Source organism: Panthera uncia, chromosome D2 (assembly GCF_023721935.1).
Source record: "Panthera uncia isolate 11264 chromosome D2, Puncia_PCG_1.0, whole genome shotgun sequence".
Lineage (NCBI taxonomy): Eukaryota > Metazoa > Chordata > Mammalia > Carnivora > Felidae > Panthera > Panthera uncia.
The window spans coordinates 10,174,531-10,200,477 of record NC_064818.1 but is presented as its reverse complement, the minus strand read 5'-3'; positions in this window follow the sequence as shown (position 1 = coordinate 10,200,477).

Genomic DNA, 25,947 nt, shown 5'->3' with positions numbered 1-25,947 from the left:
GTTTCTTAGTCTCACCCTCCATACTCTTTAGATGGTCTGTTTTCTCTTCACTGCCTCTCCCACTGAGGAAGACCTATTACTTGCAGTAAAGGATTTTGAGGGTCTCATTAAGAAAATTCATTATTAGGGTGCCTGGGTGGTTCGGTAGGTTAAGCGTTTGACTTCGGCTCAGGTCGTGATCTCACGCTTCGTGAATTCGAGTCCCACATCAGGCTTTCTGCTGTCAGAGCAGAGCCCACTTCTGATCATCTGTCCCCCTCTCTTTCTTCCCCCCAACTTGTGCTCTTTCAAAAACAAATAAACATTAAAAAACAATATTCAGTATTGCCTCAAAAAGTTTGTGATATCAAGATAGATTCCTAGAGATAATATTGATTTCTAACTCTATTCACTAAAGGCTACTCTGAGAGTTGGAAAATTTTTCTTGGCGAAAAAAATACTGTTCACTTCTCTCATACAGGTAATAGTCTTGTCATTTTACTCAAGCTTTACAGAGTTCATTTAATACATTTCAATTTCCTGTTTTAATTTCTTGGCAGGATATCATAACACTAGACTTTGTTTTTGTATGAGAAAGCCCTTTCATGGTTCCCACTGTGTACCAGTTTTATGTAGGGGAGATGTCGGTGAAACCATCTCCTGTGGTTGGTCCCCACTCTCTCGTCCTTCCTTTATAGTCTCACACTTGGAGAACTCACCTACTCTTACAGGTTCACATTCAGTGGCTACATACACAGATGATTCCAGCCTTCAACTCACAGGAAATTCCACTCTTATGTCTCAAAGTACACATTGGACCTTTACACTTTTATGTAAATCTTTCATCATAAATCAGTATACATCAGATTAGTGTCCATGTTCTATTAGTGGGTACTACAAAATTATGAATTGTATTCCATGATGAAGACACTGACACACAGATATTTATTTAAAAACCTTTCCTGGGACACCTGGGTGGCTCAGCTGGTTAAGCACCCAACTCTTGGTTTTGGCTCAGGTCATGGTCTCATGGTTCATGAGTTCGAGCCCCACATCAGCTCTGTGCTGACAGTGCAGAGCCTGCTTGGGATTCTTTCTCTCTTGATGTCTCTCTGCCCCTCCGACTCTCTCTCTCAAAAACAAACAAATAAACAAACACATTTTATTTAAAATAAAATAAAACAAAATAAAATAAAATAGAATAAAATAAAACATTTCCTCAGATAATAAATTATACCATTTGCTTCGTCTGGACAGCTGGAAGATCTCAGGCAAGTTACTGCTGAGGTTTGGCGGTGTAGGCCCCCCAAAGTCTCCTGGGCTCTGAAGCCAAATCTGGTCTATATCCTGCTGAGAGCAGTCTGTGTGAAGTGAGTTTGTCAGGCGTGAGGAGTAGCCTTGTGTTACTGAACCAACTTTTGTAATCAAATAGTCTTGATACTGGATAGAGAGGCTACTTAGAAACTTAGTGCTTATTTCTTCCAAAGTTACTTCTCCATTATTAAAAAAAAAAAAAAAGCCTCCTGCACATTTGCACCAGATTGAAAGTTAATAGAAAGTTCTTCCTCCAGATATGTCTTTAGGTGAACCTGCCTTATGTGTTCCAAATTAGATTCTCTCCTCAATTTCCTTGTCTCTTCTAAGGATATTACCATTTTTCCAATTACTTTCACTCAAAACCTTGGAGTTCTCTCTGACAGATCTCTGCTTTTCTCAGGATGTCAAAAAATTAAAAACTTCTTGCTGTTCCCCCTGACACCTTCTAAATCTGGGCCTATAGTGATTCATTTTTATTCCACTCAGCAAACCATTTGACTGGATTTCAAGAATATTGTCCCCACACCAAAACTCATCTGTAATTATGACACCAAAAAATATCTCTCAAACAATATGTCACTCCTCGGCTGAAAAATCTAAATTCTGCCTCTGTTACGTTTCAAATCAAGACTCTCCTTGCAAAGGTCTCCAAACTCTTTATTTGCCCTGTTTTCCATCTTATTTCCCAATCTTTTATTTATTTTTTATACTTTTTAACGTTTATTTAGTTTTGAGAGAGACAGAGAAAGAGTGTGAGCTGGGGAGGGGCAGAGAGAGAGGGAGACACAGAATCTGAAGAAGGCTCCAGGCTCTGAGCTGTCAGCACAGACCCCTATGTGGGGCTCAAGCTCACAAGCTGCGAGATCATGACCTGAGCTGAAGTTGGCCGCTTAATCATCTGAGCCACCCAGGTGCCTCTTGCCGCCAGTCTTTTCTAATGTGAAGCCTCTATTCCAGTAGGGCCAGTATCCTGATTCTCCTTGGATCCAGAGTTTTTGTTTTTGTTTTTTTCTTCCTTTAAATTCTTTCCATCTCTCAGTGCCCTGATTCGATCCCATATCAAATTTGATTTTTTTCCTCAGATAATAAATTATACCATTTGCTTCGTCTGGACAGCTGGAAGATCTCAGGCAAGTTACTGCTGAGGTTATCAACAAGCTCTCAACATCTCTCGACTCCTACATTAACCCCAGCCGTAGTCTAAATAGGCACTAATTATATCCTAAAGAGAGTATAGTTATATGGTAAAAAGCTGCCTCAGCACATAAAATTTACCCTAGAGTCGGCTGGGTCTTGGGTATCTCAGACCCTCATATTTTGCTGCCTGGCGACCTACCTCTCCAGCCTTATTCTTTATTTCTGAACCACAGTCTTTTCTCCCCTTTTACTAAATCTGACTATGTATGTCACAGACAATGAGTCTGGAGTTCTCTCTTGTCCAGAAAGAGAGTGGATGCACAATTGAATATGAGAGACGCTAATGTCCAGGAGGAGACAAGAGCCCTGAACAGGGGTTTCGTCTCCATACTTACTGAGCTCACAAGATATTACTCACGTGGTGAACGTGAAGAAAACAAGATCTTACACATGTGAATATGAAGAAAACAATCAGACAGTAATTGTTAACTTGTGTGTGTAAGAAGCAAAGGGTCTTGGGGGGCAAGTGGAGTTTGTGGCCAGAGTACAATAGTATATTGGCATCAGATGGAAAGTAATTTTCTGCAGATGATCTAACAAGTTACTCATGATCCCATTACAATATCTCACTAGCTAATCTCGGGTGCTTTCACCCTGCGGTGGTGGCTTTCCTCCCTAAGCCTTTTTCTAACCCATTTATGTAAGTAGAATCTATTTCCCCACACACACATAAAAATGAAATTTCTTTTGGTTCTTCCTTTTGATCCCTGTTTATAATTCTAATCTAGAAACACAGTCCTACCTTATAACTGTGCCTAAGGTGGACTCCCTTGGGCATCACAACTCAGTTGAAACATAAGAATGTTTTCCTGTGACCAGAATGGACTGAAGTCTATAGAACAGACGCGGATTCCTTGAAATAGATAAACAAACCAACAAATCCTAATAAGTTGGTTAATTCCTGAAGCAACATATCAAAATGAGATGAAACCAGATTAAGTATGGTTTCCTCATTCAATATGGGTATTGAGAGTTTCAGACTAAAATTGTAAGCTTAAATTTTGGTAGAATTCCTTTAACATGAAGATTGTACATTGGTAAACTTTTTGAAGGCAGGAACCAGTCTCCCTTTTCTTTTCTGTGTCTTCACAAGCCATGGCACAAAGCACAATACCCTTTAATTAGTTTGTATTTTTATTTTAATTATCTGAGACAGGGGTTGGCAATAAGCACCTGATAGATAAAATCTGGATCACTGCCTGTTTTTGTAAATAAACTTTTATTGGAACACAGCCTTACCCACAATTTACATACTATTATTTGCATATTATCTGTGGCTGCTTTTTCCCAAGGATTGCAGAGTTGAGTAGTTGTGATAGAGACCATGTGGCTGCAAAGCCTGAAATATTTACTCTCTGGCTTTTTAGAGAAAAGTTTGTCTTGCCCATTTTAAGAAGATACTATGACAAAAATATATATACTATATAAATTTTGATATATATATGGATAGGCTTCTGGCATTGAAATGATATGTATCACAAGACAACAATTTTGAGTTGGCAAATGCAAAATGAATAGCAGTGCAAATAATCACTCAAGAACCAAATCAAATTTATCCTCTTCTGTAAGGTTTTTCCTACTCTTTCAGCTAAGTTCTCTTTTGCCCTCTTTTGTGCTAGGCAATATCATTACAGCGAAGAAACATTAATGGTTGTTTCAGTGTTTGGCTTTCTAATTATGATCTTTACCAGGAGAAGGAGCATATTTTTTTCATCTCTACTCATTCTAATACTTACAAGTAGAACTAAGTAAATGCTAAATGTTCAATAACTGTTGGTCCAGGAAAATTATGAATGGATGATTAAGTAAGAAACTGCAGTCCTATGAAAGATTGTTTTCAAAATTTCTCTTCATCTCATTCCTTCAGAATTTGGGGAAATATTCTCAATGCATGGGCTAACTTGGCATGGTTAGAAATGATGAGGCAATCTTATTTGTAAATATGACCTGAAGACATGACAAAGGTTGAAATTACGAATAGTTTCATATAGTAGATACTTAAAGGTTAATAGATAAATGCAATTAATTGAATATATTATATTGGTGGGTAATTCCTGTCCTGTTTTGAAAATAACAGTGTTGTCTATGTCAAGCAGATGTGCCGTAAACATCAAAGATAGGCATAGATAGGATAGGATATTGATTTATCTAGGGGTGCCTGGGTGGCTGAGTCAATTAAGCATCTGACTTTGGCTCAGGTCATGATCTCACGGCTTGTGGGTTTGAGCCCTGCATCGGGTTCTGTGCTGACAGCTCAGAGCCTGGAGCCTGCTTCAGATTCTGTGTCTCCCTCTTTCTCTGATGCTCCCCCACTCAAAATTTGTCTCTTTCTCTCTCAAAAATAAGTAAATGGACATTAAAAATTTAAATAAATAATATTGTTTTATCTTGATATAAGAAACCTAATACTCCTACAAATTGGGTCATTTGGCAAGTTTCAGTAACTTTATGTTAATCTCTATATTTTTATAACTGTCAATATCTGATCATTGATCATATGTCAGAGACTGGATTATATGCATTTAATTTAAAAAATGTATCCAATAACTCTTTGAAGTAAACATGTTTAGTTTTCTTTTGTAGGTTAGGAAACTCTTATAAATGTGTAATTTGCCATAGGCAAAGTAGATGGGAGGTGAGAGACCGAATCTTGTTATTAGCATCTGCTTTTCCCTGTCACTGACCACCAAGGTTAATTCAGTTAAATTGTCTAATCTTCCCTGGAAAGGCGAGTGTCCCTTTACTAGTCAATGCATATCATTACTCCAAGTGGAAGTTGGTATTTTCATTTTCTACTGCTGTCATAACACATTAATGCAAATTCAGTTATATAAATAAAAACAAACAAAAACAAAACACCACAAGTTTATTATCTCACAGATCTGTAGGTCAGAATGCTGGGTCCAGTTGTATGTAGCTCAGGCTAGGTCCTTTGTTTAGAATATCACAAGGTCATAATCAATTTCCAATGATTCATGCCTTCTTTCTGGAGGCTCTGGGAATGGATCTGTGTCCCAAGCTCATCCGTTCAGATTGTTGGCCAATCTGATTGTTCCCTGTGGTTGGGGAACTGAGGTCCCTGTTTCCTTGCAGACTCTTGGATGGGAGGCTCTCCTGATTCCTTATGGCTACCCGTGCTCCTAGTAACATTGAACCCCCTCTCCCACCCCCACCCAACTTCAAATCAGCCACAGCTCCATGGAATCCTTCTCATGCTTGAATCATCTCTCTGACTTGACCTTTTGCTACAATTCTCTTACCACCATCCAGAGAATTTTTTTCATTTTTTAACGGTTCATGTGATTAGACTGGACTGACCTGGATAATCCAGAAGACCTCCCTCTTTTAAGGTTCATGGCTTTAGTTACACACTTTGCCGTGGAACATAACATAGTCACAGGTTCCAGAGATTAGGGAATGTCTTTGGGATTGACTTTTTTGGGGGCTATTCTGCCTACCACACTTGGAAGGACACCTTTTTTGGATAGAGAATTCTCTGAAGAAAGGTTATGTATGTCAATATTGGCTTAGCTGTGTTGTAATAACAACTTCAGATGCTCAATGGCTTATGAAAACGTGATCATGAGTTATCAAAGTTTGGTTTCTGTTGTGCCCTGCATCATCTTCTCTCTAGGACCCTAAGTGACAAAGCGTCCTTTTTCTGGAGCATTGCCAGTGATGATGGCAGAGTAAAAGAGACGTAATGAGCCACCTAATGCTTCTGCCCAGAAATGATACACATCACTTCTCACATGTTATGGGCTGAAGCAAGTCACATGGTTTGTCTAACCACCCAACCTTTACCTCCAGCCCCCAGAAAGTCAATGGAAACAGGAAAATGGGATATTTGGTGCAAAACAATAGAATCTATGATAACATATACAAGCTTCTTGTCATTGCCTGATCTTCTGTTTCACTAGTGCTCAAACAACCCATCCTGATGCCTTATTGTTAGAAGAGGATACATAGAATTACAAGGATGCTTTATTCCCAGTATTGAGAGGACATGTAGACTATTCAGACTAGCTAGTTAGTACCTGGGGCGGGGGGAAGGGATGTAAAACAGTTAACAGAAGGAATGCCTTTGGTAAGAACACTAAGTAAGCCAAAATTATGAACATATTGTAAGGAAAGCAAAAGAAAAAAAGTGATCTTATATTTCCCAAAGTCCTACGTAGCAACAAAACCAGAGAATGTCAAGAAATAATTGAGGAAATGCTGATAGCCTTCCAAATTGAAGACATTTTAAATGTGAAGGATTAAAGTTGAATTGTGTTCTATGTTATCCAAATAATCTCCCCATCTTAACTTTTGAAATCAGCACGACATTGCTCTAATCGTCAAATAAATACCAGTTTGTCTTTACGCGGCGGGGGGGAACATTGCACAAAGAGTATCTAACATTTATTTAGCATTTCCCTGGAGCCTTACCCAGTAGAATGAAAGTTCTTGCGTTCTCTTTCTGTTTTGCACTGAGCACAGCTGGTATCATTCAAACCTTAAAGGACTAAGAGTGTGGATACTAGTAGGCACAGGTAGGGTGCTTGGGGGAGCCAGGAGCTAGAAGCTAGAAGCCTGTTGGGCTGCAGTTTGCCATGAGGGAAAGACTTTGAAGAGAGAGGCTGTTGTGCATGCTTCTGTTACTGTGAATTTATGCATTCACCCTTCCTACAAACAATTAATGTCCTGATAGCATGTGGAAGACTAACACATACAAGGTTTTTATGGAGGTTGCAGAGATCTATAAAAAACTGATCTGGACTTGAAGAAACATTTTATCTCTTCAGGTTCTGTGTCTCCCCTCTCTCTGCCCCTCCCCAGCTCATGCTCTGTCTGTCTCTCTCTCAAAAATAAACACTAAATTAAAAAAAAAAAGAAACATTTTATCTCTGCTGCTTTGGGCTCCTTTGGAGTTTATGTCAATGTCAGCAATTCAGTTGACTTTTACATTAAGTGGATCATTGCTAAATATTTATGAACTATAACCTTATGAACTGTAACATGCACACTTTTAGTTGAATGGTGACCCCTCTTTGAAATTCTGATTTCTGTGGTCACTCTGAGTGATGTAGCCCTACCTATTCTCTGTTCCTTTAGACCTCCTTTTCAGGAACTTGTTACAACACCTGTATATGACTTGTGGAGTTATATGTATTATCCTTCCTGCCCTTTAGTGAGAGAGCTCACTGAGGGCAGGGTAAAAGTCCCTGACTCACGGTTGCAGTCCACATCTGGCCTGGCAAAGTATCTTGCACTTAGAAACAACAATAACACAGCAGAAGCAACGTGTCAAATTAATGTGAATTTATATGGAATGAAGTTGTATATTAATGCAGAATTTTAGAGGTGTGAGGGGCACCTGCATGGCTCAGACAGTTAAGCGTTCGACTTTGGCTCAGGTTGTGATCTCGCGGTTTGTGAGTTAAAACTCTGCATTGGGCACTGTGCTGACAGCTCAGAGCCTGGAACCTGCTTTGGATTCTCTGTCTCCTTCTCTCTCTGCCCCTCCCCTGTTCATGCTCTGTCTCTGTCTCTCTCAGAAATTAAAATAAATAAATAAATAAATAAATAAATAAATAAATTTTAGAAATTTAGAGATGTGGGCCATGTCTAGGAGCACTATGAAATCAAAAGAAATAATAAGTATAGGTCATTGTCAGATCTTTGGAATTAAGCTACAGAGAATAGTGTTCAATGGCAATGAGAATAGGGTAAAAAATTGTGGCCTACTTCTTTTGAATCAGCGATATAGAGTACATTCAGATGTTGGAATGCCAGGCTACAGAAGAAATGATCTCTTTTAAACCCCAAGATTAACCCAAAGAGTAGAGACATGCAAAGACACATTTCTTAGACAAGGAATCTTAGCCTGGGATTCCCAGAATGTATGTACAGAGGGAGAGAGTTTATGTGCTATGGTTTTCTGGAAAGCCTAACCCAGAAAGCAGAAGTGGGAGATAAGTAGACTGAGACAGGGAAGGGGGGAGAGCCAATGCAAAGATGAGTTATAGAACTGACCACTTGATAAGATGGCACCATGCAGCTCATCTCTCAGAGGGCAAAGGGTGAGTTTTCCACTAACTCCCTTTATCTACTTTAGCTACCAGTCCCCTTTTCCAATTGCTTAAATGTTCATCCTGCAAGACACTAACCTCTGAACCTCCAGGTTGAGCCTGTGTGAGTGAGCATGAGCGCCAAGCAGGACCCTGAAGCAGCATTGAGAGGGAAGCCAGTGGTGGTGGGCTAGGTGTGTGCCAGGAAGGCAAGATGTGAGGTCCTGTTAGACTGCATCTGTGTGGACACAGAGCCCACCAAGAGCCAGGACAGAGACAGAGGAGCTCAGGAGCCTAAGACGTATCTAAAACCTGCTTTGCGACTTCCCTGGAAGAATGCACTTAGGATTCATTGCCCATCCTTAATGAGCTCATGTAGTCTATGAACATGAATCCCTTCCCTCCATCCTCCAGATTTTAAAAGGAGAAAATTCAACTAGGCCTTCAGAGCGTATTTCTAAATGAAAAAGTTGTACGTTTAGCATTTAAGGTGCATAAAGTTTAATGCAATTTTAAGTAGGTGTTTTATAAGCTCTTTAATTAGTAGAAATATGTTAACGCTTTTCACGTGGGATAAGGTCCAATAGTAATTTCCTTAAAGACCAAATGGTGAGAAAATAATCCATGTAAGGAAGAAAAAAAAAAAGCCCCGACTCTTTTAATTTGGCATCTATAAGAAAATCTTGCTTGTTAAGGATAATTGCAACCACAGATATGGGATGAAACTGTCATTTGAAATCATTTGATAGTGCAACTTAAGAGCGGTGACAAGTAAGTTTGCTCACAGTGTGCTCTACGCCTTTTAAAGCCATTCTTTCATTAATTGTTGAATGTGCTTTGACAGGTACAGTTCTGGTCTCAGCCTATTTTAAAAGCAATAATCAATATGTAATTACCTTAGATTTTGCAGTATAGAGGGGAGCAGATAACTAAGCAAGCAGTTATGACACAGCAGAGTGATCCAGTAGGAGTGAGCAAAGGGAATGGGGGGTCAATAGATGGGGCACCAATTCCTGGCTATTGGGCCCCATAAGAGGACTCTAGAGGAGCTGATAGCCAAGTAGGGGACTTTAAAGGAAAGCTGGAGGCTGACAGTCATTGGAATTGGGGAAGGGGGCGTTGGGAGGTCTCCTTGGAGAGAAGGAGCAGGTACAGAGGCCATTTTAGGAAAATGTGAACTACAGAGGACTGCAAATAATAATTAGGGCTGGAAATACAAATATGAGTTTTATCAGGAAGGACAACCCATAAGGAGCTTTCATGCATAAATTCATGAGTCACCGGAGGATCTCAAGGAAGAGACTGGAACATTCAGATTTGTACCTTTCAAAGATCACTTTGACAGTTGACCGGAGTGAGATAGGAAGAGAAGTTATGAGGTGGTTGTTATAACCCAGTAAAGAAACAGTCTTAAACTGAGGTGTTAGCAGCAGGGGTGGGGATATGTGATTTGTTTTATGAGAATCCACATAACTTGGGGACATAGTGAATGAACTGGAAGAGAAGAGATGAGTCAAAATTTCTGGTCAGAGCAACTCAAAGGGTAGTATTGTTCATCATTGGAATGCGGGAAGAGGCATAGGGTTAGAGGAAGTGATCCTGGGGCAAGGAAGTAGAGAATGGGATCACTTAAGAAATTTCACTTGTTCAATAATATTTAATAATTATTTTTTTTGTCAATGGCCTGAACCAGACTGACTTTTTCAGTGTATTGTAAATAAAGTAATAATTTTATGTGACTGTACTATAAAATCAAGGTTGACATGAGATGTTCATGGAATTAGCCAATCATTTAATCCATCCAAATTTCTTATTTTATGAAAAATTTTTAATGTTTATTTATTTTTGATAGAGAGAGAGAATGGGGGAGGACAGAGAGAGAGGGAGACACAGAATCCGAAGCAGGCTCCAGGGTCTGAGCTGTCAGCACAGAGCCCAATGTGAGGCTTGAACCCATGAACTGCAAGATCATGACCTCAGCTGAAGTCAGACGCTTAACCCACTGAGCCACCCAGGCGCCCCTAATCCATCCAAATTTCAAACTTCAAGCCCAATATTTATAACATAAGCAAGAAATTCTGAATTGTCCTTTTTTCTTCTATAGCTATTTCTATATAGATGTTGAAATGTATTTTCACAGAATTATTTGAATTTATTTATTGTTTTGTGCAACAATACAGTGATTTTATTGTCCTACAACTTGGCGTTAGAATTGGTGTAGCTCAAAACCATATATGATTTAATATTCCTTGGTACATGTTGCCTTTGGTCATTATTCTCATGATTTTCTGTCTTCCTCTCTGTCTCTGTTTCTATGTGTCTATATCTGTATCTATTTCTATATATCTATATCTATATCTATATCTATATCTATATCTATATCTATGTCATCTCTATCTATGTCTCTCTTTTTTTTATTTTTTATTTTTTGGCACTTTCTTACTTGCCAACACACACAGCACTCCAGGATCATCTTGTATTTTTCCTACTGCAGTCCTGGAATCAACCGTCTCGCCAATGAGCCCTGGATCCCTTATTGCAGCATGGTTATTTAGAAACAAGAACCTAAGCACCAGGTATGCTCACTTTTGCAACACCACCTCTTCAAACATCCTACAATGAAGAGAACTAGGATATACACGCCTTTATAACACCTCATGCATATGCATACAACTACATTTCTGTGTCTATTGGTGTCTGTATGTTAAATTATGAGCCCATATTAATACCTCTGACTCCAGTCCAGCATGATAGAGTTCATTCTAGCTTTCCCACTTTTCTTATTTTTAACTTCTTTCTTCAAAATTAAGAAACCCAGCTTTCATCATCTACCACACATTATTAATCTATTCAGTCCTGATACATAATTAAAATAATGTTAAGATTCATAATCCAAACCCCTGTGAGAAACAAATTTACGAACTACAGTATAGTGTTTGTGTAGAGTTTTTTTTCTTTAGCATTACAGTGTCTAGTCAAAGTTGTATTTTTTCAGTTAGCTAAGTCATTTATTTCTTCCACATATCTTTAAGTATGATTATGTGATTCATTTGTAATGCACTTTTTTCACAATCTGGTAGATCTTTAAAAATTAACACATAGTAAAAAAAAAAAATTAACACATAGTAAAATTCACTTTTTGTGATATACAGTTCAATCAGTTTAGACTAGTGTTTGGAACTGTATACGCATTACTGTACTTCATACAAAACAATACCAACACCCCTAAATTCTCCTGTGATATCCCTTCATGGACACCTTCTTCTTCCCTCCACTCCTGACCTCAACAATAACTGATTGCCTTAGGATACACTTTTTATTTTTCCAGAGTGTCAGAAAAAAATGGAATAATAGGATATGTAACTTTTACGGTCTTGCCACTTTCACTTAGCAAAATGCATTTAAGATTCATCCATGTTGTCTGATTAATACTTTTTTATTGCCTACTATGTATGTATTGCCAAGTGTGAATATACATTTTTATTTCTCTTTGGTATACAGCTAGATTTGGTATTGCTCTTCTAAATATTCTTTAGAATTTTCTATATAAACAATCGTGTTGTCTGTGAATAGAGACAATTTTATGTTTTTATTTGTATGACTTTATTTTTCTTGTCTTATTGCATTAGCAAGAACTTCTATTATAATAGAAAATAGGTGTGGTGAGAGAAGACATCCTTTTCTTGTTCCCAAACTTAATAGAAAAATTTCAGTCTCTCCATTAATTATAACATTAACACTGAAGTATTTTCTAGAATCATTTTGTTAGGTTAGGGGATTTCCTTCTCTTCCTAGGTTGCTACAAGTTTTTGTTTTATTGAGAAAGGATATTGAATTTTGTCAAAGGATTTTTCTGTAATGAGAAGGTCATGTGTTTTGTACTTCCTCAGTGTTTTAATGTGGTGAATTACATTGACTGATTTTTGAAAGTTGAAGGAGGGTATCTTAAATTTTTTTTTAGTTTTTATTTAAATTACAGTTAGTTAACATACAGTATAATATTAGTTTCTGGTGTACGATTTAGTGATTCAGCACTTCCATACGATATCCGGTGCTTATCACAAGTGCATTCCCTACTCCACAGCGCCTATTTCACCCATGCCACCACCAACTTCCTCTCTGGTAACCATCAGTTTATTCTCTATTTTTAAGCATCTGTTTTGTGGCTTTCCTCTTTATTTTCTTCTCCTATGATCATTTGTTTTCTTTCTTAAATTTCACACAAGAGTGAAATTATATGGTCTTTGTCTTTCTCTGACTGACTTATTTTGCTTGGCATAATACTCTCTAGCTCCACTCATGTGGTTGTAAATGGTAATATTTCATTCTTTTTTATTTTTATTATTTTTATGGTTGAGTAATATTACACACACACACACACACACACACACACACACATACACACCACATCTTCTTTATCCATCCATCAGTTGCTGGACTTTTGGGCTCTTTCCATAATTTGGCTATTGTAGATAATGTTGTTATAAACATTGGGGTGCATGTATCCCTTTGAATCATTTTTGTATTTTGGGGGGGAAAATACCTCATGGTGCAATTGTTGGATCATAGGATAGTTCTATTTTTTAAGTTTTTGAGGAAACTCCATACTGTTTTCCATAGTGGCCGCAACGGTTTGCATTCTCACCAACAGTGTAAGAGGCTTCCCCTTTCTCTTCCCTTTCTCATCCTTGCCAACATCTATTGTTTCTTGTGTTGTTGGTTTTAGCCATTCTGACAGGTGTGAGGTGCTATCTCATTGAAGTTTTACTTCTATTTCCCTGATGATGAGTGATGTTGAGCATCTTTTCATGTGGTTGTTGACCATGTGTCTGTTAGATGTCTTTTTTTGAAAAATGTCTATTTATGTCTTCTGTCCATATTTAAACTGGGTTATTTGGTATTTGGGGGTTGAGTTTTATAAGTTCTTTATATATTTTAGATACTAACCTTTTATCAGATATGTCATTTGCAAATATCTTCTCCCATTCTGTAGGTTGCCTTTTAGTTTTGTTGATTGTTTCCTTCACTGTGCAGAAGCTGTTTATTTCTGTTTATACTTTCTCACCTCCCATTCACCTTTCAACAGATTTCTGTTTATCACCCATGCCGCTCACTTCATAGAACTCTGTTAAAATAATGGTCTTCTTACTATATCATCTTTTCACTCCTTATTTTACATGTTATGTTTTAATAATGACCATATTCTAGAAATGTTTCCTGGTTTTCTATTTTTATCCTATGGTCACTGCTCACCAGTTTCCTTTGTTCTACAGGTGTATATGTTCCTTAGAATTGCATTTCTTGCTCTGTGTGCTTATTTTATTTTTTAGTTTTTTTGTTTACTGTCTAAGTCTGTTTTTCAGAAATCATATTCATGTGGGTGCCTCTCAAACCTGAATCTCCATCCTAGAACTCTCTCTGGTGAGTTCTGTATCCAACACATTCATTGGAAATCATTTAGCGATCAACATAAATCACCAAACTGATTATGTTACCCTGCTTCCCTTTTTCAGAGTTCCCTATTACTTGGGATTCTCTCTCTCTCCCTCTATCTCTCTGCCCCTCCCTGCCTCCCTCTCTCTCTCTCTCTCTCTCTCTCTCTCTCTCTCTCTGTCTCACTCTCTGTCTCTCAAAAAATATAAACTAAAAATAAATGAATAAGCATATAAATAAATAAATGAACAAATTCCTTCTATTTTTAAAGCTCAGACTATTTCACTTTCTTTGTAAGGCCTCAGAACTAACCTCTCTGCCTGATCCATGACAGGATAATAATGATTTGTTTCTTTGCATACTCATTGTACCTGTTCATGGCACAATTTTATGCTGTAATAATTTAATTTTCCTGCAATAATTGATTTACATATTTATTGTATACACACACACACACACATACATCTTAACTATGCATTGTGAAGGAAGGTACTAAATTGATCCCTTAGCACCTAAAAAGGCCCTGCTACCTAGTTGTGAATAAATGTGTATGTTTTGAATGAATAACCCTAACCATTGACCTAGAGTTTTGCCCTTATTTAAGATTGTTTAAATATTTATTTATTTATTTTTGAGAGAGAGACGCACACACAGACAGAGTGTGAGGGGGAGAGGGCAGATAGAGAGGGAGACACAGTCTCTGAAGAAGGCTCCACGCTCTGAACTGTCAGCACAGAGCCCCATGTGGGGCTTTAACTCAGGAACCATGAGATAGTGACCCGAGCCGAAGTCGGATGCTTGACTGACTGAACCACCCAGGCGCCCCTAGAGTTTTGCCCTTATGAAAGCAATACTGAATTCTGAAAATGTCAGCACTTTTGGTTGTAGTTCAGACCCTCTTAAGGTAAATTTTTGTGGGAATATGGCCAGCAAGCTAATGTGGGATGTTCTTTGAGAAAGAGAGGAAACTCGAACAGCAAGCTGTGGTGTTTAGGGCCAAGTTGGAACCCAACGGCATTAAATAAATCTGGGTTAGATAAGGCCTTCCTCAGCATGGAAAGTTTATCAGATATAGAGGGCACCGGAAATGTGAGAGGGCTTTGCCAAACGGTGGCAATCTAGAGGCTGCCAACAACATATATGCGTCATTTTGGAGCTATTGTCCCTCAGCTAATGGCTTCCTTATATCGTATGCCTCTATGAAAAACTTCTGGAGGCTGTGGGTCTGAGATGACTCACATCCTAAAGATTAAGTACCATTTCTAATGAACTGATGACTGATACACCATAAAATCAATGCTGCATCACAGCCCAGCTCCCTTCTTACAAATGTTTTGAAAGGACATTTCTTAAACTTTACCCCTTATGCCTAAGGCAAACTAAACTTCTCCTTTTATATTTTAAAATCTACATTAAAGATAAAGTATAAATTCAATACTGCTTTGTGAGTCATTTGCTTAATTTTATTAAAATATGGGCCAAAGAGAAAATATGGGTCAAATATCTCATACTGAAAAAAGTATGAATGACATTTTATTTAAACTTATACTTTCAAAATCAAGGTCATTTTTTCTGGTAGTATGCATGAAGCTGTGATACTATAACTACAGTAGAAAACTCTTAACACTTCTTCACTGAATCTACTCTCTGGATTAATTGATGCTGTGTGCCTCTCTCTAAAGTGTAAGGACTGGTACCTACCGCACACTGAAACTTGTGTCTAGAAGACTATGCCCTAAAGCAGATGCTGGCAAAAATGGACCTTAAAAAAAAACTCAGCCCACTGCCTGTTTGTGCAAATAAAGTTTTATTGGAACACATCCGTGACCATTTACTCACTTATTGTCTATGGCTACCCTTGTACTAAAACACTAGAGTTGAATTGTTGTGACAGAGACCTTCTCAACCTCGAAGCTAAAGGTATTCAGTATTTGACCATTAACAGAAAGTTTGTTATCCCCGTACTAGAAGATTTCCACTTTGTGAAATGTATGAAGCAATTATGTTGTTCCTGATCCTTATCATCATGTTTGTTCTTGTAGATATTCATGTAGAAAATTTAGGATTCTAAGATTTCTTTACAATTTTCTCTGATTTTGTCTCTATGCCATGGGAACTGAAGCCTAAATTTGTAAACAACATATTAGAGGTTCAATTTTCAGACACACTACACACACACACACACACACACACACACACACACACACGAATGTTCTGGAACTGTCATCAGTAGAAACATAGTCAATGAATGAACTTGGCCTTCCATTGAAGATTTTTCAGACATTTTCCATTTTTACACCAAAATATGGGTGTTAGGCATTAAGAGAAAAAACAACTTACTGAGCCCTAATTAGTTAAAAAATTGCCCACTAATCTACCTGTGCTAAAAATAAGTTAAAGTTGGTTAATCTCAATTGAAGTAGAATTTCAAACTATAGATCAAATGTGTCTAAAGTTTACTTTCATAACAGGGAAATCAGGATAGAATCAAAATAAATTTAAAAATTATAAGTCACAGGAACCACCTGTAACAAGGCATCCAAAACTTATATATATTTTTTGTATTGTTGAAATTATCAGAAAACCACTAAACCTTAAGTCTTTCAAAACTTTTTATGGTTTATCTTTTCTAATTTACTATTAAAAAATCAGTATGGATCAACTCTAGATCATTTGAAGGTTTTCACAGATTTATACATTGTGTTAAATACTTAAAGAAAAAAAATTACATAAAAGAACATTTCTAGATAGCATTTCTTTCCTTCCCAGTTTTTGAAGAATTAGTCATTTCTTTACCACCTCATGTTATTACTGATTTAACAGGATCAATAAGCCGTGGAAACATTGAAAAAGATGATATATAAACAACATTCTGAACTATATTTTTGAAAAAATTAGAAGAAAATTTTTACAGAATTGTTAAAAAGTCATCAAGACTTTTTGTCTTGATGTTTGCTTTTGTTACATTAGTGAAGAATGATATTCCCACTAAATTTGCTAAAACTTATAGAAAACTTGGCGTAAGGGTGACAACTCGACAGAAATATCATGTACTACAAAGAGATAATGAAGAATTCATGTTCCTTATTAATCTCAGTGAAAGTTTCAGTCACGTACAGGAAGATGACATATAATAATGGACATGATTATTTTAAATTCAGGATAAAGTTGAAACAGTGTGGGGAGCAAAAGAAACAGACGAATCTACGTATGAGGAAGAAGGAGGGTAAGGAGGAGGGAGAAGAGGGTGAGGAGAGATCAAAGTAAGAGAAAATAATTTCTCAGTTGGGAGCCAGAGCTATTCCAGTTCCCACTGGAACAACAGAAATCAAGGCAATGATTTCATTGATGAGAAAAGATGAATTTGATTGATAAGCATCTTTACTAAAATTTTAATTTGTAAAAACAATAATCAAAATTGTTGTTTTATGATATGTAAGTAAAACCTTTTCAATTAATTACTGGTATCATTTAAGAATTTGAAGGCTATATGAATGAAATTTCAGGGAATATTAATAGAATGATGGATCTTAGAGTAACTGGGGACTCTGTAGGTTATCTTAATCAATCTGCCATACAGTACTGACAATACCACCCCATTTCTGGTTTAGCTCCTTAGACTGCATCATAGTTGAATAGGGAGTTTCCAAAGAGGAAAGACTAACTCCCAGTGGGACTAACTCCAAGTTAGAACACTTATAAGGAGAAAGAGAAATCAGATTCTGAGAATTCAAATATCAATAACAGAAAGGACAGGAGCCATTTTTCAATAGGAAATAGAGCCAGGACTAAGAAAGTAGGCATATTTGAAACAGAGAAGAGAGACCCACCTCATGATCTTAAGGATATGCTGTGGCCATGGCTCACATCTGTTACTCACTGGGCCCATGGACGTCTGTCTGGAAGTTTGGGGCTAGCTCAAGGAAACCTGGATCAGAGTGCCTACATGTTCTCTACATTACATTTCTGAAAAATCACAGAGCTTCTGGTCTGATATTTCCAGTAGCAATTGGAAACTAATTTTTACTACTTTGTTAGGATGCTATTCTTTGTGTTCACCCCAAATTCTCACAATTCTAAACATGTATCTATCTGAAGGAGCTATGCAAAACAAGCTTGGTCCTTTCTCTGTAGGAGGACTTTTAAATATTAAATATTAACACTTAATGTTCTCCAGATTTTTCGTTTTTCAGGTTAAATATCTTAATTTGTGTGTACTCATTTGTGTACATACTTCAGTTTCTCTATGTGTTATCTAGAAATGAACATCGTACAACATTGTTATTGGAGGAAGTGGGATTGTTACTTCCAAACTGGAGACTGTGCTCTCTTCCTATAGTACTGTTGAAGGTTATAGCAGCTATTTTTAGGAGTCAGGCATCAGAATTGCTTCAGATTGAACTAATAGTAAACAATCAATTACTGACAGTAAGCCTTATTCTCACACTCCCATTGGTCAGTAAGCTAAGTTTCTTTCATCTTATGCATACGTAGCTGACCATTTGAGCTTATTTTCTTGAGTCAATATGTAAAAAATAGTTAACAGTATCTGTTCACCGATAACCTGAGAATATTTAGAATTGTGATGTAGCTATTTAAAAAGTTAATGTGATGAAAGTAATTGAGGGCATTTTGTCTGGAGAAGTTGAGAGGATAATTTGTGTTCAAGTATTTAGGGATTAGTCATACGAAGAGATAGGGGAGGTCAAATTGCCTTTAGCTTCAGAGGATAAACTTGGTAACAGAATATCTGGGTTTAAATGCTTGTTCTGTTCTCTTACTGTCCTTGTACATTTGGGGAGCTTATACCCTCTCTGAATTTATTTGTCCTGGTTTGCAGGAAGGCAGTTAAAAAAAATGACCTCAATGTGTTGATGAAGTTCATGTATTTTAATTTGTTTAAGGTAATAGAAGTGTGTTTACTAGGGCAAGTCACTTAGATTCTCTAAGCTTATTTTTCTCATCTGCTAAATATGTGTTCATTTATGCCTTCATTTCCCTGGTCACTTTTGTCTCCTGGAACAATAATCGTTGTCTTCTCAAGTCACAGAGACCTCCATGTTTCTCTAGGGTCTCTTTCTCTGCACTGTGTTGCAGAAACGTCTTCCAGGTGACCTGAGATGGTGGCAAAAATCATGTCCTTTGCGTCCCTTCTAAATAGCTGTTTCATTTTTGTTTTCCTGGGTTATGAGTTTAAATCAGTGGGAAAAATATTCTGACAAATTTTACTAATTTCATGGACAAAAGTGGACATTTCAGGATTTCTTTAGTGCTTTATTCAAAAAACATGCACTTAATTCTTCATCGACCATGGAGTGTGCTAGCATAGATCATTTGGAAACGAATACAATAGAATCTCTTTTTTCAAGGATCTGAAAACCCCAGGATAACACAAAGACAAAAACAAAAATGGCATACACAATAATAAGTAAAATACGATGTGCTATATGCTAACTGGAATACGTTACTTATAAAATTATTTGCAAAACGAGTGCCTCAATGATATCAATTGGTTGTCATGGAAGACATGGGAGCAGCCTTCCCAGGGGGGTGATATACTTAATACTTGATATACTTGAACGAAGAGTGGAAAGCATTTAATAAATGGAGAAGAGATGGCAAGTCTTTGTTAAATCCCCCCAATCTTTTCAGTCCGAATTTGTTGCCTATTCTTCTGTGTTTTGTTTTCAGATTTATGGTATCAATTATCCCTGATTGCTTTATAGTATGACTGTGTGGGTGACTAACCATATCACTTCTCAAACAGCAGACTTCTTGAGAGCAGGAACTGCATCTAAGATGATTCATCTTTGCCTCCCTCTCCTTCAGATTCAAGTTTAAAGTCCTAATCTGGTCATGAATCTTCTGCCTTCTTGCCACATGCAGCAAAATCTGAGAAAATATTTATGAGATGAGACAGAAACTTGGTATTAAATTCAATAGAGGATGAAGGGTCAGGGAAGGATCGAAAGCATCAAATATCATTAAATTACAGGTCAAATCTCATTATAATATGCATGGAGTAGTTTGCACATTATCTGTGTCGTACAATATTTGTCGTGTTAGGAACTTCTTGAAATCCGATCAGCAATGGACTGTTGATAATCTTTTCACTAATTAGAGATGTTCAATGTTGTAGTATCTGTTTAACAAGGTTTGACCTTCACTAAACCTCATTTATGTGGATGTTTTCTACAGAAACAGACAGATGCTTATCGTTGTGTAAGAAGGTTTGAAAATGAGTGGGAATATTTAGCATCTGTGAAGGACTTAGGAGGAGAAGAGATCAAGAGAGATATAGGAACAATTACAACCTTCCCATTTATCTAACCTGTAGAGTTTAGGGAAAATGTAACAAATACACTAAACAAAGGGAGATTATACATCAGTGTCTCAGTAAGTCAGAAAAGTTATACATTAGGTGAAAAAATTTGCTTACAAACCAATCAATAAAAATGTAGAATTTAGCACATTCTATCTAATACAAATAATACATATTAGTTTTGAATAATAATTAATACAGGGATATAATTATATTTTTTAAGGGAAAGAAGGTGTGATAGGTTGAGTAAGAGCCACCCTAATATATCAAGTCATGATCCCTGGGTTATGGAACTGTTGCTTTATTTGAAAAAAGAGTCTTTGCAGATGTGATCATGTTAAGGATCCTAAAATGATGAGATTATCCTGGGTTATCCAGGTGGACTAGAAATGCAAACCCACACGTCCTCCTAAGAGAGAGGCAAAAAGAGGGAACACAGAAGAGGCAATGTGACCACAAAGCCAGCGATTGGGGTGATGTGGCCACTAGTCAAGGAATACAGACAGCCACCAGTAGCTGGAAGAGACAGATTCCTTCTTAGAGACTTCAGAGGAAGTGTGGTCCTGCTGACACCTTGATTTTGAACTTAGGGCATTCAGAATGGTGAGATAATAAACATCTGTACTTTCTAGCTCTCCAGCTCATGGCAGAGTGGCTCCAGAGAAACAGTACAGAAGCTTTCTGAGTTTTCTAAAGACAACATAAGGAATTACAATTAAAATCTAAACATAATTTTTAACTGCGCTGTATAATATAAACATGTAATGTCATAAACATTAAGACTTTGAAGCCATATGTAATTTATTATATAATGAGAATATGATTATCAAAATATAAAGATGAAAAAACTGAAGTCTGGATAGAGGAAGCTTTATAACCTATTGATCTGAAATTAAACTCTGGACAGAGAGGTCTACCTTGACTCTAAAAGACATTCTCGAAAAGTTATGGGTGTGTTCAATATTATCAATTAAGTCATGTTTCAATTGTCTTGTGGCTAATTATGGCATTAAATGTGAAATACATTGGGGTGCCTGGGTAGCTCAGTCAGAAAGCATCTGACTTTTGATCTCAGTTCAGGTCTTGACCTCACGATTGTGAGTTCAAGCCCCCCACATTGGGCTCCACGCTGGGTGCGAAGCCTGCTTAAAAAAATGTCAAATACATAGATTATTAAATTTTCCCTAAGTGTACTGTATTGTCATTTGAGATTTATTTCACCACTTTTAGACATAATTAGAAACAGATATTTCCATTGTTTTGATCTAAGTTAATATTAGTCTTTCAAAATGGTACAAATTTAAATGGCAGTTATGAAATAAATGTCAATGAATTTGTTTTCTGTGATCTTACTAGAAATAACTTTCTCCCATAGTCTAAGATGGTTCCAAGATGCCCAGTTATGCACAACGCAAAGGTTTGAAAAAAAATCTAAAATGCTAGAGCTGATATTGCATGGGTTCCTCTTCAGACTGAAGAGGGGACCTCTTTTAACCTTAATTAGGGGTTAAATTAAGGGACCTCATTTAATTTAATTTCATTAGGGGTTAAATTAAGGGACCTCATTTAACCTTAATTACCTGTTTAACTACCCTCTCTGCAGGGGCGCGGGGGTGGCTCAGCCAGTTAAGCACCTGACTTCAGCTCAGCCCATGATCTCACAGTTCATGAGTTCAAGCCCTGCGTCTGGCTCTGCACTGCCAGTGCAGAGCCTGCTTGGGATTCTCTCTCTCCCTACCCCACTTGCAGTCTCTCTCTCTCTCTCTCTGTCTCACACACACACACACACACACACACACACACACACAATCAATCAATCAAAACTGAAAAAAAAAAAGGATTAAATGAAAAAAAAATACCCTTTCTCCAATATAGTCACATATGAAGGAGGTTAGGACCTCAGCATATGAATTTTGGAAAATACAATTCAACCATACAGATAGTTACATTTATATAAAGAATATCTGTATTTGTGTTTGGTAAGAATACACACATTCAAGTGTGTATTAGTCATGAAAAAGGGAGACTGGTTATCTATGGTTCTACCATGTGAAAAAAAACCCATTAAAATTCAGTATATATTTTTTCTCGCTCTTTATTATACAGATTATGGGAAAAGCCCAGTTCCAAAAAGATGATATTCTTCAGTGATATATTACAGAAGAAATATTGCAATCTTCATTCGTTGCAAGGTATGAGCTGGTATTTCTTCCAAATGGGAGCAGAGAATTCAGATCAAATTATCCGCTGAATTTACAGTCTACTTTATGACCAATGGGAGTTCCAATTGTGCTTCCCTTAGACTGGATGATATGAACAATGGTATTTAAATCCATTGACTTTTTCAGGTGTAAATCAAAGTTTTTAAAAAGAACAGGTCTTGACAACATTTCCTAAGCTATATGGTGCAATATATTAATAGATACTACATATTAATAATTTCGGTTACCAAATAATTTTTGAAATTCTAGTTGAACAAAGCTGGCATTTCTACATTGGAGTATTCCTTAGAGCCTTTGGTTTTCTGATGTCAATGTAGGAGAATACAGTATGGGACGTTTATGAAACTAATTTGATCACAGAACATTTTGTCAAAGGAGTATCTCATACAGCGGGAAGCAAGAATGATGGAAGGTTTCTTACTACATATTATCCTTCTCTCTGTTAAAACTTTATGGGTATTCACTTTTTTATTTATTTCACTAATTACATGATGTCTTTTATTGTTATTAGAATTTATATACATATATATTGTCATGCACCCCCTGACTTCAATGTTCAGTGCTGGATTTCAGATTTTCAACTATTTATAGGTTATGAAACCATGGGCGTAAATAACATCTCTGGAATGAGAGGGAGAGTAGGGAGCCTCTGACTGCACTTCTTGGGGCGGGGGTTGGGGGAAGCAGTTTACCTTTAGCAGGATAGGCAGACTAGGCCATCAGCCAGCTATGCAGAGGAGTGACCCAAGGGGCTGACAGAGAGGCAGAATACTGCTTTATAAAATAATCATCGAGGTGCCTGGGTGGCTCAGTCGGTTAAGCGGTTAAGCGTTTGACTTCCGCTCAGGTCATGATCTCACAGTTTGTGGGTTTGAGCCCTGCACCCGGCTCTGTGGCTCTGTGCTGGCAGCTCAGAGCCTGGAGCCTGCTTTGGATTCTGTCTCCCTCTCTCTCTGCCCCTCCCTTCCTCGCGCTCTCTCTCTGTCCCTCAGAAATGAATAGAAGTAAAAAAACAAACAAAACGAAAAACTTAAAAAAACTCTCATCAGCTTGAAGAGATGCTATTACTTGGGTATGAGCATTATTTTTTATGCAAGGAAACTGGATTTCAAAAGAATTCTGTAATTGGCCCAGAAGACCAGCAGCTGCTAAAAGTCACAAGCAGACTTCAAATACAAGGTTTGTAGTTTGGTTTTTTCCTTTTAAATCCTCACTGCTTTCAGTCCACTGCTAACTAACCTAAGATTTTGAACACGCTTCTAGAACCACAGAGTCACCGAGGTGGATTTTGGCTTGCTGAGTACGCTTCCCTTATCTTTAGAAAATCTGTCTTGCAGTGAATGGTATTATCTGTGGCGGGGTTTACCTAAGGTCACATAGCTAGTTAGTAAGTAAGCTTTTCCTATGAAAAGCACATTTCCAGACAGTCTAAAGAGTTCCACACTTCTACACAGTCAAAGAAATATTATCTAGTTATAAAGTGTTATATTTGCTAGGGAGCATTACAGTTCAAATTAATTATTTATTGTTTATGAATTTTTCTAAGTTTAAAGTTACAAAAGATCTTCAGATTCGTTAGCCTCAGTGAGTCATTACAGGTAAATTACATAAAACATAAAAATGTAAAGATACAAGATAGAAAAAATTTTAATAGGTGAAGGAGTTTTGTGATATAAGGACTATAAAATATGAATTTTTTCTTCAAGGAAAAATGCACAGCAACTTAACAGAGATGAGAATATGTGCGTAGGTCCTCCTTTTCTAGCATAATTCTGACATATTCCTGTTTGTGAGCAGAATAGATAGATAACTTCTGTAAATGTCAGCTGCAGCCATGACTCATTATTGTTGCTTCGGTGGGATAGATATTACTGCTAGAGAAAAGAAGCCAGTATATTCATTAATCAATCTTAAACTTTAATTATACTATTTCAGAATTATCACTGTGCCTAAATTTCAGCCATAGTGATTAAGAAAGCAGTAGTATTTATTATTTATTACAATATTTTCCACTAATTTTTAAGATTAGAGTAGACCACATAAAGACTGTAATTAGCAGTATTTGTAAAAACGCACCAGAACGTCTCATTTGAGATCTAATTAAGACAATCCATAAGATAATTAATATAAAGTCACATTTTCGGTGAAAAAAAAGAGAGAAAAGAAAACCTTTCTCAGTTTGACATCTCAGAGCTGAAGCCATTTCAATCCTTTTCATCAAACAGCTTCTTTTGGCTAATAAAGACAACATTAAAAAACATGAGGTTTCACATTTATCCCCTTCTGTCTTCTAAGGTCTTTATCATTATGCATCATGACTTCAATATCTAGAAACCACAGGATTGTTATAGTAAGAATGAAATAACTAGAACATCATTTTAGACACATGCTGCAATTTGTAAGCTCAGTCAAAATAGTTTTTGTGATTAGGTGGCTACTTGAAATTCAGATTTCAATTGCTACTCAGCCACACTTCAAAACAGAACAACTTAAATCCATAAAATTATTGTTAAACAATATCATTTCAATACTCTCCAGCATAAATCATTGCATACTTAAAAGGGCTCTAGTAAACAAAAATTTAACAAATATTTCCACATCATATTTGGTGCAGCTCTGAATGTAGTTGAGTGTACCAATCCATGTACAACTGTGTTTCATAGATGAATCCTGAAGATAAACCAAAAACTTACCTTCTATATCAGCCTGGCCATAATATGGGTAGCGGATTGAAAATAAGCCCTCCCCCCCCCCCAAAAAAAAATTGTGCTGTCCAGTCCAGAGCAAAGAGCCCTGGAATAGAAATCAGGAAGAGTAGAGGTCTAGTTCTTGAAAATATTTCAATTCCTGATATGAGAAAAGGAAAGTTGCTTCAGTTCCCAAATCGGAGTGCTGAATGCCCCCACTTGTCAGATGAAGAAGACAAACTACCTCCCTCTGAAGTCCAAGTCCAAAGACTCTGTGATTTTTTTTCTTTTTCTTTTTTTTAAAGTGGTATGTATACAGGATTATTTATTTAGCAAATATGCATAGCATTTAACTTTGTTTCAGGCACTGTTCTAAGCACTTCACTGGGCACTTTTGTTAGGACCCTGCTTTTTTCCAAACATCGTTTACTGAGATATAATTCATACAGCATCCAATTTACCCATTGGAAGTGTACAATTCCATGGCTTTAAGTGTATTCCTACAATTGTGCATCCATTGCCATACTCAGTTTTGCAACATTTTCAGCCTCAGTAAGAAACCTGTGCACCTTGACCATCACTCCCTGTCCCCAATCTTCTCATCACTCCCAGCCTTACAAAACCACGAAACCACCTCTGTCTCTATAGATTTGACTATTCTGAACATTTCATGTAAATGGAATCATATATATGTGGCCCTCTGTGGCTGGCTTCTTTCACACAGAATCGTATTTTTA